Below are 12,557 nucleotides of genomic sequence, written 5' to 3'. Positions count from 1 at the left end.
AAAAGATTCTCTCAGAGATCCTCACAGTCATGAATTCAGTCTACCAGCAGCACCACCTTCAAACTGAAGGAACCTCTACATTAAAATCAACATGAAACAGAGAAATATGAAATCATCAAGCAGAATAGCCTAATTGAAAGAGCATGGGTGTGAGAGTCAGATGACCTGGTTTATAATCTTAACTCCTCAATTTACCTGCTGTGTGTGACCTTGCACAAGTCACTTCACTATGCTGTGCCTCAGTACCTCATTTGTAAAATGGGGTTTAAATTCTACTCCCTCCTACCTAGACTGTGAGCCCCATTAAGGAGAGAACTGTATCTTATATCTACCTTAATACTTAGCACAGTGTCTGGCACATATGAACTTAAAAAGTTCCATTAAAATGTATATATATATGGCTATACTAGAGGTGCATTTTGGTTTCACTCAGCAAAACAAAAAAGTAAAATGTGTTTGTGTTTCTGTGTGTGTGTGTGTGTGTGTGTGTGTGTGTGTATTGTATGTCTGAATAGTTGTCTTTCATACTCGGTGAAGATGACAAATAATAGTGAAGGTCGTCTAAGTGAAAAGGCCAGGGAGGGTTCCACAGTCCTGGACCAGACAACACACACACAAGATCATCCTTTGCTATGCTGTCGTGTTCTTATCTACAGTACCTGATGCTGTTTTGTTTCTTGTTCTTTGGCTTTCTCCTGGAAGACTCTGCTCAAAATGAATCGCTTGTTTCACAATGGCAGTACACCTGGCTGATTGGTCTGCCTCAGTTTCTTCCATTTTTCAGGTGACATTCAGCCTTGTTTGTTTTTCTGCGTCCTTACATTACTGTCTTGCTTGCTTTCAAGGGTGGTATCTTGGCATCCTACTTTTATCCATTTTCCTCAGTATTCCCCTTCTCCCTTTTTCATTTGTCCTTCATTGTTGTCCCCAGAGTCCCCATATGCTCCTTCTGTCCACCTTTCTGGTTCCTTCCAGGCCTTGAGCCCTAATCCCTGGAATCCTGCTCCTGCTCTATTTGGAAAACCACAGTATGATCACCTTTCTCCATGGAGACATGATGAATAAATGTTCCAGGCCAATAAATAGACATTCAGTATCAATTATCATGGTGATAATGATGATGGAGTCTCTTGTTGAGAATACTGGTCCCAAGACTTCAGTACAGAAAATCTGTTCAAAGAAATTGATTCTAGTGGTAGTGGTTTGCTCAGCACCACTTGCAGTCTCTGGACCCTGCCAGTCATGTTCCCACTGGTTCCCAAAATGCAGAGTCAAGTGGGAAGGGTTAGTGGGGAGGAATGCAGGACATTGCATAGTGCACTCACTTTTTTTTACATGTAGAACATATTTATGGCCAAAATGACCACAATATAGCTTCAGTGCTGTGCGGTAGAGCTAATGCTCAGTAGGCATTTGCCTTGATAGCCATTTTGATTTTCTCCACCATGTATATCAGGATTTTTCAGAATTCATGCTGGACCTATCCACCTCCCAGAATAGCTTAGTTTGTTCTTCAATACAAAAGCTTGACCAATACAAAAACTTGACTTACTATGTGCCAAGCACTGTTCTAAGCCCTGGGATAGATACAAGGTAATGAGGTTGTCTGACGTGGGGGTCACAGTCTTAATCCCCATTTTACAGATGAGGTAACTGAGGCCCAGAGAAGTTAAGTGACTTGCCCAAAGTCACACAATTGATAAGTGGTAGAGTCGGGACTAGAAGCCACACCCTATGACTCCCAAGCCCAAGCTCTTTCCACTAAGCCATGCTGCTTCTCTGATAAAGGATATTTAATTATCATTAAGAAACATAGAGCAATGCAAATGCTAAAAGCAATCTCCATACTTCTTTGGTTCACTCAAACTAAATGCTTGACCCTCCACTGAAAATTACTCAGGGGCATCACCACAGTGCTGACATTGCTTGAACTATTATTTCTCATAGAGTATATTTGTATCTTCAATCCAACTTTTTAATGAAGGTCAAAATGTACTTATATTTCAAAAATTTGGAATACTGGTATTACTTTGTCATAGATTATTTTCAAATTCAAATTCTTTCAAATTCTTTTTCAAATTAATTCATTCATTCATTGAAATTTGAATTTATTTTCAATTTATTATGTATGTATACATATCTGTAATTTATTCATTTATCTATGCATTTATTTATATTAATGTCCATTTCTCCCTCTGGAGTGTGAGCTCGTTGTGGGCAGGAATGTGTCTGTTGTTATATTGTATTCTCCCAAGTGCTTAGTACAGTGCATTGCACACAGTAAGGGCTCAATAAATGCTCAGTAAATAATAAATGGTTAGGGCACAGTCCTGGGAGTCAGAAAGACCTGGGTCCCAATCCCAGCTCTCCCCCTTGTCTGCTGACCTGGGTCCCAATCCCAGCTCTCCCCCTTGTCTGCTGTGTGACCTTGGACCACTTCAGTTCTCTGTGCTTCAATTACCTCATCTGTAAAAAATGGGGATTAAGACTATGAGCCCCATGTAGAACATGGACTGAACCTAAACCAGATTATCTTAAATCCCAGCACTTATTACAGTGCCTGGAACCTAGCAAATGCTTAACAAATACTGTAAAAAAGAAAAATCAAATTGGATACAGTCCATGACCCACATGGTGCTCACAGTCTTAATCTCCATATTACAGGTGAGGTAACTGAGGTCCAGGACACACAGTAGATCAGTGGTAGAGCTGGGATTAGAACCCAGATTTTGCAGTGTGCACAGGGGCTGGGCATGAATGAGTATGGGTCAGAATTCTGGGGCTGCAACCAAACCTGAACTCATTGTAGGCAGGGATTGTCTCTCCTTATTGTCGTATTATACTTTCCCAAGCACTTAGTAAAGTGCTCTGCACACAGTAAGTGCTCAATAAATACAATTGAATGCATTAATGAACATCAAATTTGGTGTGGTATCCTGATTTGTGTGGTCCTACAGGGCACTTGATTAGACAGGAGTGAGGCATGTGGGTGGACACCTAGGAGGCAGGTGGAAAAAGAGCTGACTTTCTTGCTTGGCACCTGGTGAGGAGATGTAGAATGATGTGCTCTTTCAGCAGCGTAGCTCAGTGGAAAGAGCCCGGGCTTGAGAGTCAGAGGTCATGGGTTCAAATCCCCGCTCAGCCACTTGTCAGCTGTGTGACTTTGGGCAAGTCACTTAGCTTCTCTGAGCCTCAGTTACCCCATCTGTAAAATGGGGATTAAGACTGTGAGTCCCACGTGGGACAACCTGATCACCTTGTATCTTCCCCAGCATTTAGAACAGTGCTTTGCACATAGTAGGCACTTAACAAATGCCATCATTATTATTACTATTATTATTTATACCTTTTACCTCGTCTATTTTCCTCTCTTTCCCTTTTTTCCTCTTCCTCACTTCCCCCTAACTCTTGTTCCCTTCTTATCTCAGTGATCAGCCCCCTAAAAGGTAAGTTAGCTTCCCTTGCATCCTAGGTGCCTTCCTTACAGTTTCTGTCCACACAAATTTCCCAAATTCCTTCAATGGGGCATCACATCCTAGAATCTATTTTACATTTCCCACCGAGTCAACAAAATCCTCTTTCTCTGAGGTCACCAAAGAAGCAGCGTGGTATAGAGAAAAGAACATAGACCTGGGAATCAGAGGACCTAAGTTATAATTCCAACTCCATCATCTGCCTGCTGTGTGACATTGGACACGTCACTTAACTTCTCTGTCTCTCAGTTTCCTCATATATGAAAGCAGAGAAAATGTCTGTTCTCCCATCCCTTAGACTGTGAGCCCCATGTGGCATCTGACCTGATTATCTTGTATCTACCCCAATGCTTAGTACAGTGCTTGGCACATATTAAGCACTTTATAAATAGCATTAGTAGTAGTTGCAAAGTAAAACAATTTTTTAGATAAATATTCATTTACTAACATTTATTGAGCCCTTACTGTGTGCAGAGCACTGTACTAAGAGCTTGGAAAGTACAATTTGGCAGCAGATAGAGACGATCCCTCCCAAACAACAGGCTCATAGTCTAAGGGGGAGACAGACAACAAAATAATAATAATAATAATGTTGGCATTTGTTAAGCGCTTACTATGTGCAGAGCACTGTTCTAAGCACTGGTGAAGATACAGGGTGATCAGGTTGCCCCACATTGGGCTCACAGTTTTAATCCCATTTTACAGGTGAGGGAACTGAGGCACAGAGAAGTTAAGTGACTTGCCCACAGTCACACAGCTGACAAGTGGCAGAGCCGGCATTCAAACCCATGACCTCTGACTCCCAAGCCCGTGCTCTTTTCACTGAGCCACGCAAAACAAAACAAGTAGACATCCTAACTACTTCAATTATACCTTAGCCTGAATAGGAGAATAAGATGGAAAATGATTTGGAAAATAAATATTTTGAAGAATAGGTGAGATCAATTAATCATATTTATTAAGCATTTACTATATGCAGAGCACTGTGCTAGGTGCTTGGGAGAGTATGGTATAACAACATAAAACCTCACTGACCACAGTGAGCTTACAATCTAGAGGGAGAGACATATATATCTTGTCTTATGCTGTCGAGTCATCTCCGACCCATAGTGACACCGTGAACATATCTCTCCCAGAACACCCCACCTCCATCTGCAATTGTTCTGGTAGTGTATCTATAGAGTTTTCTTGGTAAAAATAGGGAAATGGTTTACCGTTGCCTCCTTCCATGCAGTAAACTTGATTCTCCACCCTCGAGTCTCTCCCATTCCGCTGATGCCCAGCACAGGTGAGTTTTGACTTGTAGCAGTTTGCCTTCCACTCTCTAACCACTGGCTAAGCTAGGAATGGAATGGGTAGGCCTCTGCTTGACTCTCCCTCCCACATTTGAGACTGGTAGAGTACTGGAAACTCCCCAGGTGTGACCCTGAGAGAGGATTAATATATTATTAATATACTATTATATTTATATATATATACATATGAATTAGGGATATGTACATAAACACTGTTGAACTGTGGGAGATATGAATAAAGGGAGCAAATCAGGATCACGCAGAAGGGAGTGTGAGAAGAGGAAGTGAGGGACTGGTCAGGAAAGGCCTCTTGGAGGAGATGTGCTGCAAATAAGGCAATGAAGGTGGTGAGAGTCGGATATGAAGAAGGAAGGTGTACCAGGCCAGAGGCACTACATGGGTAAGAGGTCAGTAGTGAGACAAAATCAAGGTTCAGTGAATAGGTTGGCATTAGAGGAGCAAAGTGTACATGCTGGGTTGTAGTAGGAGAGCAGTGAGGTGAGGTAGAAGGGGGCAAGTCAGTTAGTCAATCAATCAGTCATATCTATTGAGCGCTTACTGTGTGCAGAGTCCTTGCACTAAGCATTTGGGAGAGTACACTATAAGAATAAACAGACATGTTCCCTGTCTGTAACAAACTTACAGTCTAGATGGGGAGACAGCCATCTATTTAAATAAATGAATCGCAGATAAGTACATAAGTGTTGCGGGGCTGGGAAGAGGAATGAATAAAGGGAGCAAGTCAATGCAATACAGAAGGGAATAGAAGAAAAGGAAAAGAAGGCTTAGTCAGAGAAGGCCTCTTGGAGGAGATGTGTCTTCAAAAAGATTTTGAAGGGGGAGAGAGTCAAAGAGAGAGTTCTGTCAGATATGAGTCGGGAGGGTATTCCAGGCCAGAGGCAGGATGTGGGTGAAAGGTCGACGATGAGATAGATTAATCGAGGTGTAGCAAGAAAGTTAGCATTAGAGTAGAGAAGTGTGTAGTCTGGGTTGTAGTAGGAAAGTAGCTGGGTCAGTTAGGAGGGGATAAGGTGATGAGTGCTTTAAAGCCAATGGTGAGGAGTTTCTGTTTGATGCAGAGGTGGATGGGCAACCACTGGAGGTTCTTGAGTAGATATGTCTCGAAGCCAAGAGGAAATTCAAGACTGCAGAGAGGAAGAAAGATCGGGCTGGAAATGTAGATTTAGATATCTATCTATTTAGGTATTTACGTATCTGAGCTCCACATAGAATTGGTGGTAAGTGCTAGGACGAACATGGTAGCAGTTTGGAGAGCAAAGGGCGGATTTTTAGTGATGTTGTGAAGGTTGAACCAACAGGATTTAGTGATAGTTTGAATATGTAGGTTGCATGAGAGATGTCAAGGTTAAGGAAGATTAATTAACTCAATTGATCATGTGCATTAAGTAAAATTATTCTCCAAAGTTGAGCAGAAAATTTATTTCCAGGGAAGCACATTGCAAAATAATGGCCAGAAGAATGACGTGAAGCCTAGAAATTCAGTGACTTTCATCAACTATGGACTTGCTCTTTATTCAGGTGTCTAAACTTTTCCTATCCATGTGGAAGTCTCTAAAGAAACTGAATTCCCCTTCCTAAGCATATGGACAATGTTCCTTTTACTCACTGTCAGAGGAGGTTTTTCCAGGTCAGCAATAAGGATTTTTTGAGACTGACTGGTAAATGATAAGAGCACAGGGAATCTAAATTAGGACCACTGAAACATCCTGAAGACTAGTGCCATATGGTTAAAATATGTTCAGGAAGAAAACAGCATATGGTTTATTTGTTTCCCTAGAAATTTTGATTCAGGAGCGATGTACTTGAGTTACAGTGTGAAACTGAGTAATGTTGTTTGAATAAGCCCATGAGAGGTAATTTCATGGAGCTAGAAAAATTGTGCATGTATGCAACTGTTTAACAGGGACCCTAATTGGACTTCATCCCACTGACTTTCTCATAAACTCAAAAATATTAGGGACTTGCTGATAAATAATTATTGAAAGTATGTTTAGATCAGGAGTGAGGTGGGGATCAGCAGAGATTCCTGCACTATTCCATTAGGAGGCAAAGCCAATAGAAGAGTCAACAGTGTGTCCCTAATAATTATAGGAAAATAAAAATATGACATTTTCCACACAACAGTTTATCTTCAGACCCTTCCCTGATTATCTAAAGATCAAAGAATCTAAGTATCCATCATCTATTTGATGGCCAGCAAATGTGTTCCAGCACTGGAAAAGATCTGCTGACCCAGACCAAAAAGGCTTTCATGCATCAGGGGATTTTAATCTGCCTTTGAAATAGATACATGGCCACTTGCCTAAGGCGAGTTACAATTTATGCCAGATGAATAGAAAAGAATCCTGATTTCATTCATTATACTATCAGTGATTGCACTAAGGGACAGGGTGGGCTGTTTAAAATAATTATAAACTAGTAAAATTTTTAGTACTCATTTCCAATTTGCCAAAGGTTTCTTGGCAAGATGGACTGCTCTTCTATAGGATTTCTCAGAAATAATGAAGAAAGTACTTCTACCATTTCTTTGTGAATGACTCCCAAATCTACCTCTTCCAGCCCCAGACTCTGCAGTCTCACATTTCCTCCTGATTTCAGAAAATCTCTTCTTGGATGTCCCCCACACGCTTCAAACTAAACATGTCCAAAACAGAACTCTTTGTCTTCCCATCCAAACCTTCTCCTCCCTCCTGCAACTTTCTCAGTACTGTAGACAACACCATTTTATACAGATCAATGAATCATTTAGTTATATTCATGTCTATCCCTCCTCTGAGACTCTAAGCTTGCTGTGGGCAGGGAATGTGTCTATCAACTCAGTTGTATTACATTCCCCCAAGTGCTTAGTACAGTGCTCTGCACACAGTAAGCACTCAATAAATACCATTAATTGATTGATTAATGGCATGTAGAGAAGCAGGGTGCCTTGTGGAAAGAATATGGACCTGGGAGTAGAAGACCTGGGTTTTAATCCTAGCCCTGTCACTTGTCAGCTGTCATTTAGTTTTATCTCAGTTTTCTCATCTTTAAAAATGGGGATTCATTCATTCATTCAAATGTATTTATTGAGCACTTACTGTGGGCAGAATACTATACTAAATGCTTGGGAAAGTACAGTACAACAATAAACAGGCACATTCCAAGCCCACAATGAGCTTATGTCTGGAGAGGGGGAGACAGACATCAGTACAAATAAATAAATTATAGATAGGTACATAATTGCTGTGGGCGGGTGGGGGTGGCCGCGGACAACAAAGGGAGCAAGTCAAGGAGATGCAGAAAGGAGTGGGAGGAGAGGAAAGGGAGGGACTAGTCTGGGAAGGCTTTAAGGGAGTAAATCCTCCTTCCTCTTACCTAGACTGTGAAGCCCTATTGGACATTGTGAACCCTATGGGATGGGGACTGTGTACAGACTGAGAACCTGGTATCTACCCTATCACTTAGAAAAATGCTTGTCATATAGTAAGCATTTAACAAATATGATAATTTAGCATATTTTCCATTGTACCTTTGAGCATTTGCATTGGAAACATAGATGAAAACTCCCTGGAAGTAATGGGATAATCACTCCCACTGCTGTTTAAGCATGATTTATTAATAACATTAATAATAATAATTATGGTGTTTGTTAAGTGCTTACTATGTGCCAGGGTCTGTCATTTCAGCTCCCTGGCAAAGACTGAATAAATAAAAAAATGGTAGTTTTCTGGCCTGCAGAAGCTTTGAAGACTGTCCCTTTCCACTCTGCTTCTCCACAAAAATGTCTGTCTTCTTCCTTAAAAATGAAAAGTTGGCACCTATGATTGAATGTTCCCAATTCAGTCTGCACTGAGATAAACAGACAAGCTTCAAAAATATGCCCTGGGCCAAACAAAATCCTGACGTGAAACGGCTGGTCCATACTAAGGCAGGGCTGTTTTCTTGATGTGAAAATGTGGGGTTCAGATAATTTCAGATTCTGTTTTTAATTCTTCTAAATAATAATATAAAATATATAGTAATATAATATAGCATAGTATAGTTCTCTTGGGAAGCTCTACTTTTCAGTTGAAGTTTATCTAAGGGTGAAATGGAATAACTACACAAAATCTCATGCTGGGAGACATGATTTTTCCTTAGACATAGGACTTATTACCACATTAAAAATAAGAGTCTGCTTGAAGCGGAGAGGTTAGTTGGGAGCCAGAGCCAAAGAAAAGGTGTAGGAAAATTTGGGAGAATGTAGGGATGAAAGTAAAATGAGAAGGGATTACTGTGGTTTGGAATAGGGAAGTAGGTTGAGGAAGAGAAACATAAGCCAATATCCCACTGGCCTTGTTTTGGGGTCTTTTTTATGGTTCTTGTTAAGACCTTATTATGTGCCAAGCACTGTGCTAAATGCTGGGGTAGATAATAATAATGATGGAATTTGTTAAGCGCTTACTATGTGCCGAGCACAGTTCTAAGCACTGGGGTAGATACAAGGTAATCAGGTTATCCCAAGTGGTTGCTCACAGTCTTAATCCCCATTTTACAGATGAGGTAACCGAGGGATGGAGAAGTCAAGTGACTTGCCCAAAATCACACAGCTGATCAGTGGCGGAGCCGGGATTAGAACCCACGACAGATAATTGGGTTGGACACAGTCCCTGTCCCACATGGGGCTCACAGTCTTAATCCCCATTTTACAGATAAGGTAACAAAGGCACAGAGAAGTGAAATCACTTGCCCAAGACTACACAGCATACAAGTGGCGGAGTCAGGAATAGAACTCAAGACCTCTGACTCCCAGACCTGCTCTTTATCCTCTAGGCCACACTGTTCCTTGACACCACTCGTTGACACCTGTCCTGTCACAGAGGTTCGGAGACAAGAGAAGAATATCACCCACGTAGGGCAGGTGGCCCCTTGCTTCAGTCCTGACCAAATAGTAACACTCTGAAGACAAATCATAGTATTTTTGCAAGAGTTTGTGTGTTAGAAGATGGTCCTTTATTTGGAGTATTAAGACACTCTCCCTTTTAACCACATTCTTAGCAGCCAAGAATTTCAACTGTTACAATGAAGTAATTATAAAAGAACACAGCACTCTATTCAGTGCTTCTAAGAAACCGGAGCAGATTATGGTTGTTATGACAGCAAAAGGCTGAAATAGAAATCTTCTTTAGGCTGCTTAGCCATTGAAATTCATAAAGATTGTGTCTGTGTCTGGGTGCGAAAGTCTATTCTTAGCTATAACATGGATTACTTTTCTGCCAAGCCGGGTCAAAACAAAAGTCACAGGTGAAATGGGGACAGATTTTAGGACTGTAATTGTCTAAACCTTCAAGCCGATGCCTCTCTCATTACTGGTCTATGGATTGATCTTTGACCCTCTTGGTTCTTTTTCATTTGACCTTTCCGCAGAGGGTAAGGTAATTTCAGATTTAGGAGAATTCCTGATGTGTTTGTAAAACATGGACTTTTGGTGAGGCAAACAGAATATGTGTATAATCCCCAAAGCATTCTAAAACAGTCCTTTAAGGGATAATATGTCCAGTTCTCTGCTCTTCCTGGAGGGAGCCGGGACTCAAACACTATCCCCTGAAGGTGTGTTGAGGTCAAGCAGATAGATAGCATTTCCAAGGAGTGCTGCTTCCCCCTGAGTTTAGGATATCCCTAAACAATGAACAAGGTAGAGAAGCAGTGTGGTCTAGTGGAAGGAGTCCGGGACTGGGAGTCAGAGGACCTGGCTTCAGTTACAGCTGTGAGACCTTGAACAAGTCAGTGGACTTCTCTGTTCCTTAGTTCCTCACTGGCAAAGTGATGATTTAGTACCTGTTCTTCCTCCTCCTAAGAGTGTGAACCCCATGTGGGATCTTGTGGGATTGTTTTGTATCTAACCCAGTGCTTGGAACATAATAAGCATTTAAACGTTATTCTCATCACTGTTATCATTATTATCATGATCATCATTATTATCTTCAGAAAGATCTACTAGTCACATGTTTCAAAGGACAGCTCCTGGAGATGACTTTGGAAGACACCCTGGCTCAAGTCCGTGCAGAATAAATCTAACATTAAACACCAAGTTGATGCTAAGTAGGATCACAGTGGAAAGACAAGGGTAATGCTTTAGAAGCTACTCACCTATAATCCCACATCACAGCACTCCATGCAAATCCTGATTTCAGCATTTTTTGTTTGTTTTTTGTAGCTCCCAACTCCAACTCCTCCCTAAACAATTCTGCCATCGCTCTGTGAAGTCTTCAAAGTCCAGGCAACCTGGAGATAGAATGAGCAAAAAAACAAGAATTGCCAATGCCCTGGGCAGCAGCTGTTTACCGAGCAATCTCCAGGGCCAGTAAAACTGGCATAAAACTGCATAAAACTGTAATCTCTTTAACGAAACCTTATTGGATGAGCCTGACACTTTGGAATATTACCATAATGATTATTAAAGAAAATGCAAGTATCCGAACCTCCTAACATTAGTAAGCTAATGCAAGCTGCACATTACTAGGACAATAAAGAAACATTTAAGTTCACTTATTATGTCTTCTACCTGTCATTAGGCCTGTTGTTAAATTGACTTGGTTATTTTGCTTTTTCACCATAAAAACTCCTTTCTATGCCCCAATGACTTTTGAGGCTAGCAACCTACGTTTTACCAACAACTTAATTATTTCCTTCACTAAAGCATTCCTCAGAAATCCAATGAGACCATACTTGGATTACTAATGTTTTACCATCTGGGATATTATGGGGTTATAAGGCAAGGAGTAGGCTACTAGCTGAGATTTTAACTTCAATGTACCAGAGGATACCTTGGAGAAAAAGCTCACAATGGGTGGCACAGTATGCCTGGATTTTCCTCATGCCAGCTGGCCACTCTGACAATTTTGTTTCTTTTTAAAATGCTTTCCCACTCTTCAGGGTGTTAAACTAGAAAAGCAAAGGTTAAGCTGTGGACCGAGGGATACCCAGCAGAGTGGAACCAATGGAAAGGAATGTGGGAAGATATTCCAAAGCAACACATCGCCTGAACTAATCCTTTAGAAAATGTTCCACTTAATTCTTTATTTTTCCATAGGCATGACAATCAGAGAAAATTTAATAATTTTCTCCCAAAGTGAATCAAATACATGATTTAGTCCACAGGGGATGGGCTTTAAAATTCAAAAATGTAGTCCAAAGATCACAGCAAAAATGATTTGTACCCGCAGAGATTTTAACTGCTCTAAAAAATCTCCACTCCACCTTCCACTGCTCTACATCTTACCGAAGTAAGGAGAGACAAGTGGCTGTCTGCCACATACAACAACAAATAAGGGGAGTTTATCCAAAAAGCACATTTTTGTAGGACAACCTAACAAAAAGGTAAAAAACAAAAGCAGAAATGATTAAATGCCAAGTTTCCTTTGGGCCCTCTGCCTGATTTCTTTTTTAGGTCCATCCAGAGGGAAGATTTAACCTACTACATATAAAATCTTGTCTTGAAATTTTCTTTTCCCACACTTTTCAATTGTATAATGATCTCTCTGCCCTGAGCGGAATCAGTGTGGAGACTCTTGAACATCATTAGAATAAGTACTTTCTTGCCAAGTGGAACTACTTAACAGGCATTACTGAAGACTGATCTGAGAACCCCCCGCCTTTTGATATTATATCCTTCTTTTAGTTGTCTGACCTTTTCCTTTGCAATTACAATAGTCCATTTCCCACTGTAGAGAGGAAAGAAGATAGCATGGTCTAATTATAGTGCACCCTCCCAGAAGGCAGATTCTCATCTTCTCTCTTAAACCCTCTC

At 40.9% G+C, this 12,557-nt stretch overlaps 1 non-coding gene across 1 annotated transcript; it reads right to left on the bottom strand.

Moving 5' to 3' along the window:
• Positions 1-4,771: 4,771 nt before the first annotated feature.
• LOC114816040 lies at positions 4,772-4,909 on the bottom strand. Its single transcript, XR_003763821.1, has one exon. It is a non-coding gene; the product is annotated as a small nucleolar RNA SNORA7 (small nucleolar RNA).
• Between the last annotated feature and the right edge of the window lie 7,648 nt (positions 4,910-12,557).

This window comes from Ornithorhynchus anatinus, chromosome 1 (assembly GCF_004115215.2).
Source record: "Ornithorhynchus anatinus isolate Pmale09 chromosome 1, mOrnAna1.pri.v4, whole genome shotgun sequence".
NCBI classification, from domain to species: Eukaryota; Metazoa; Chordata; class Mammalia; order Monotremata; family Ornithorhynchidae; genus Ornithorhynchus; species Ornithorhynchus anatinus.
Note: the sequence above shows the minus strand (reverse complement) of the source record. Positions and strands in the feature narration are given on the sequence as shown.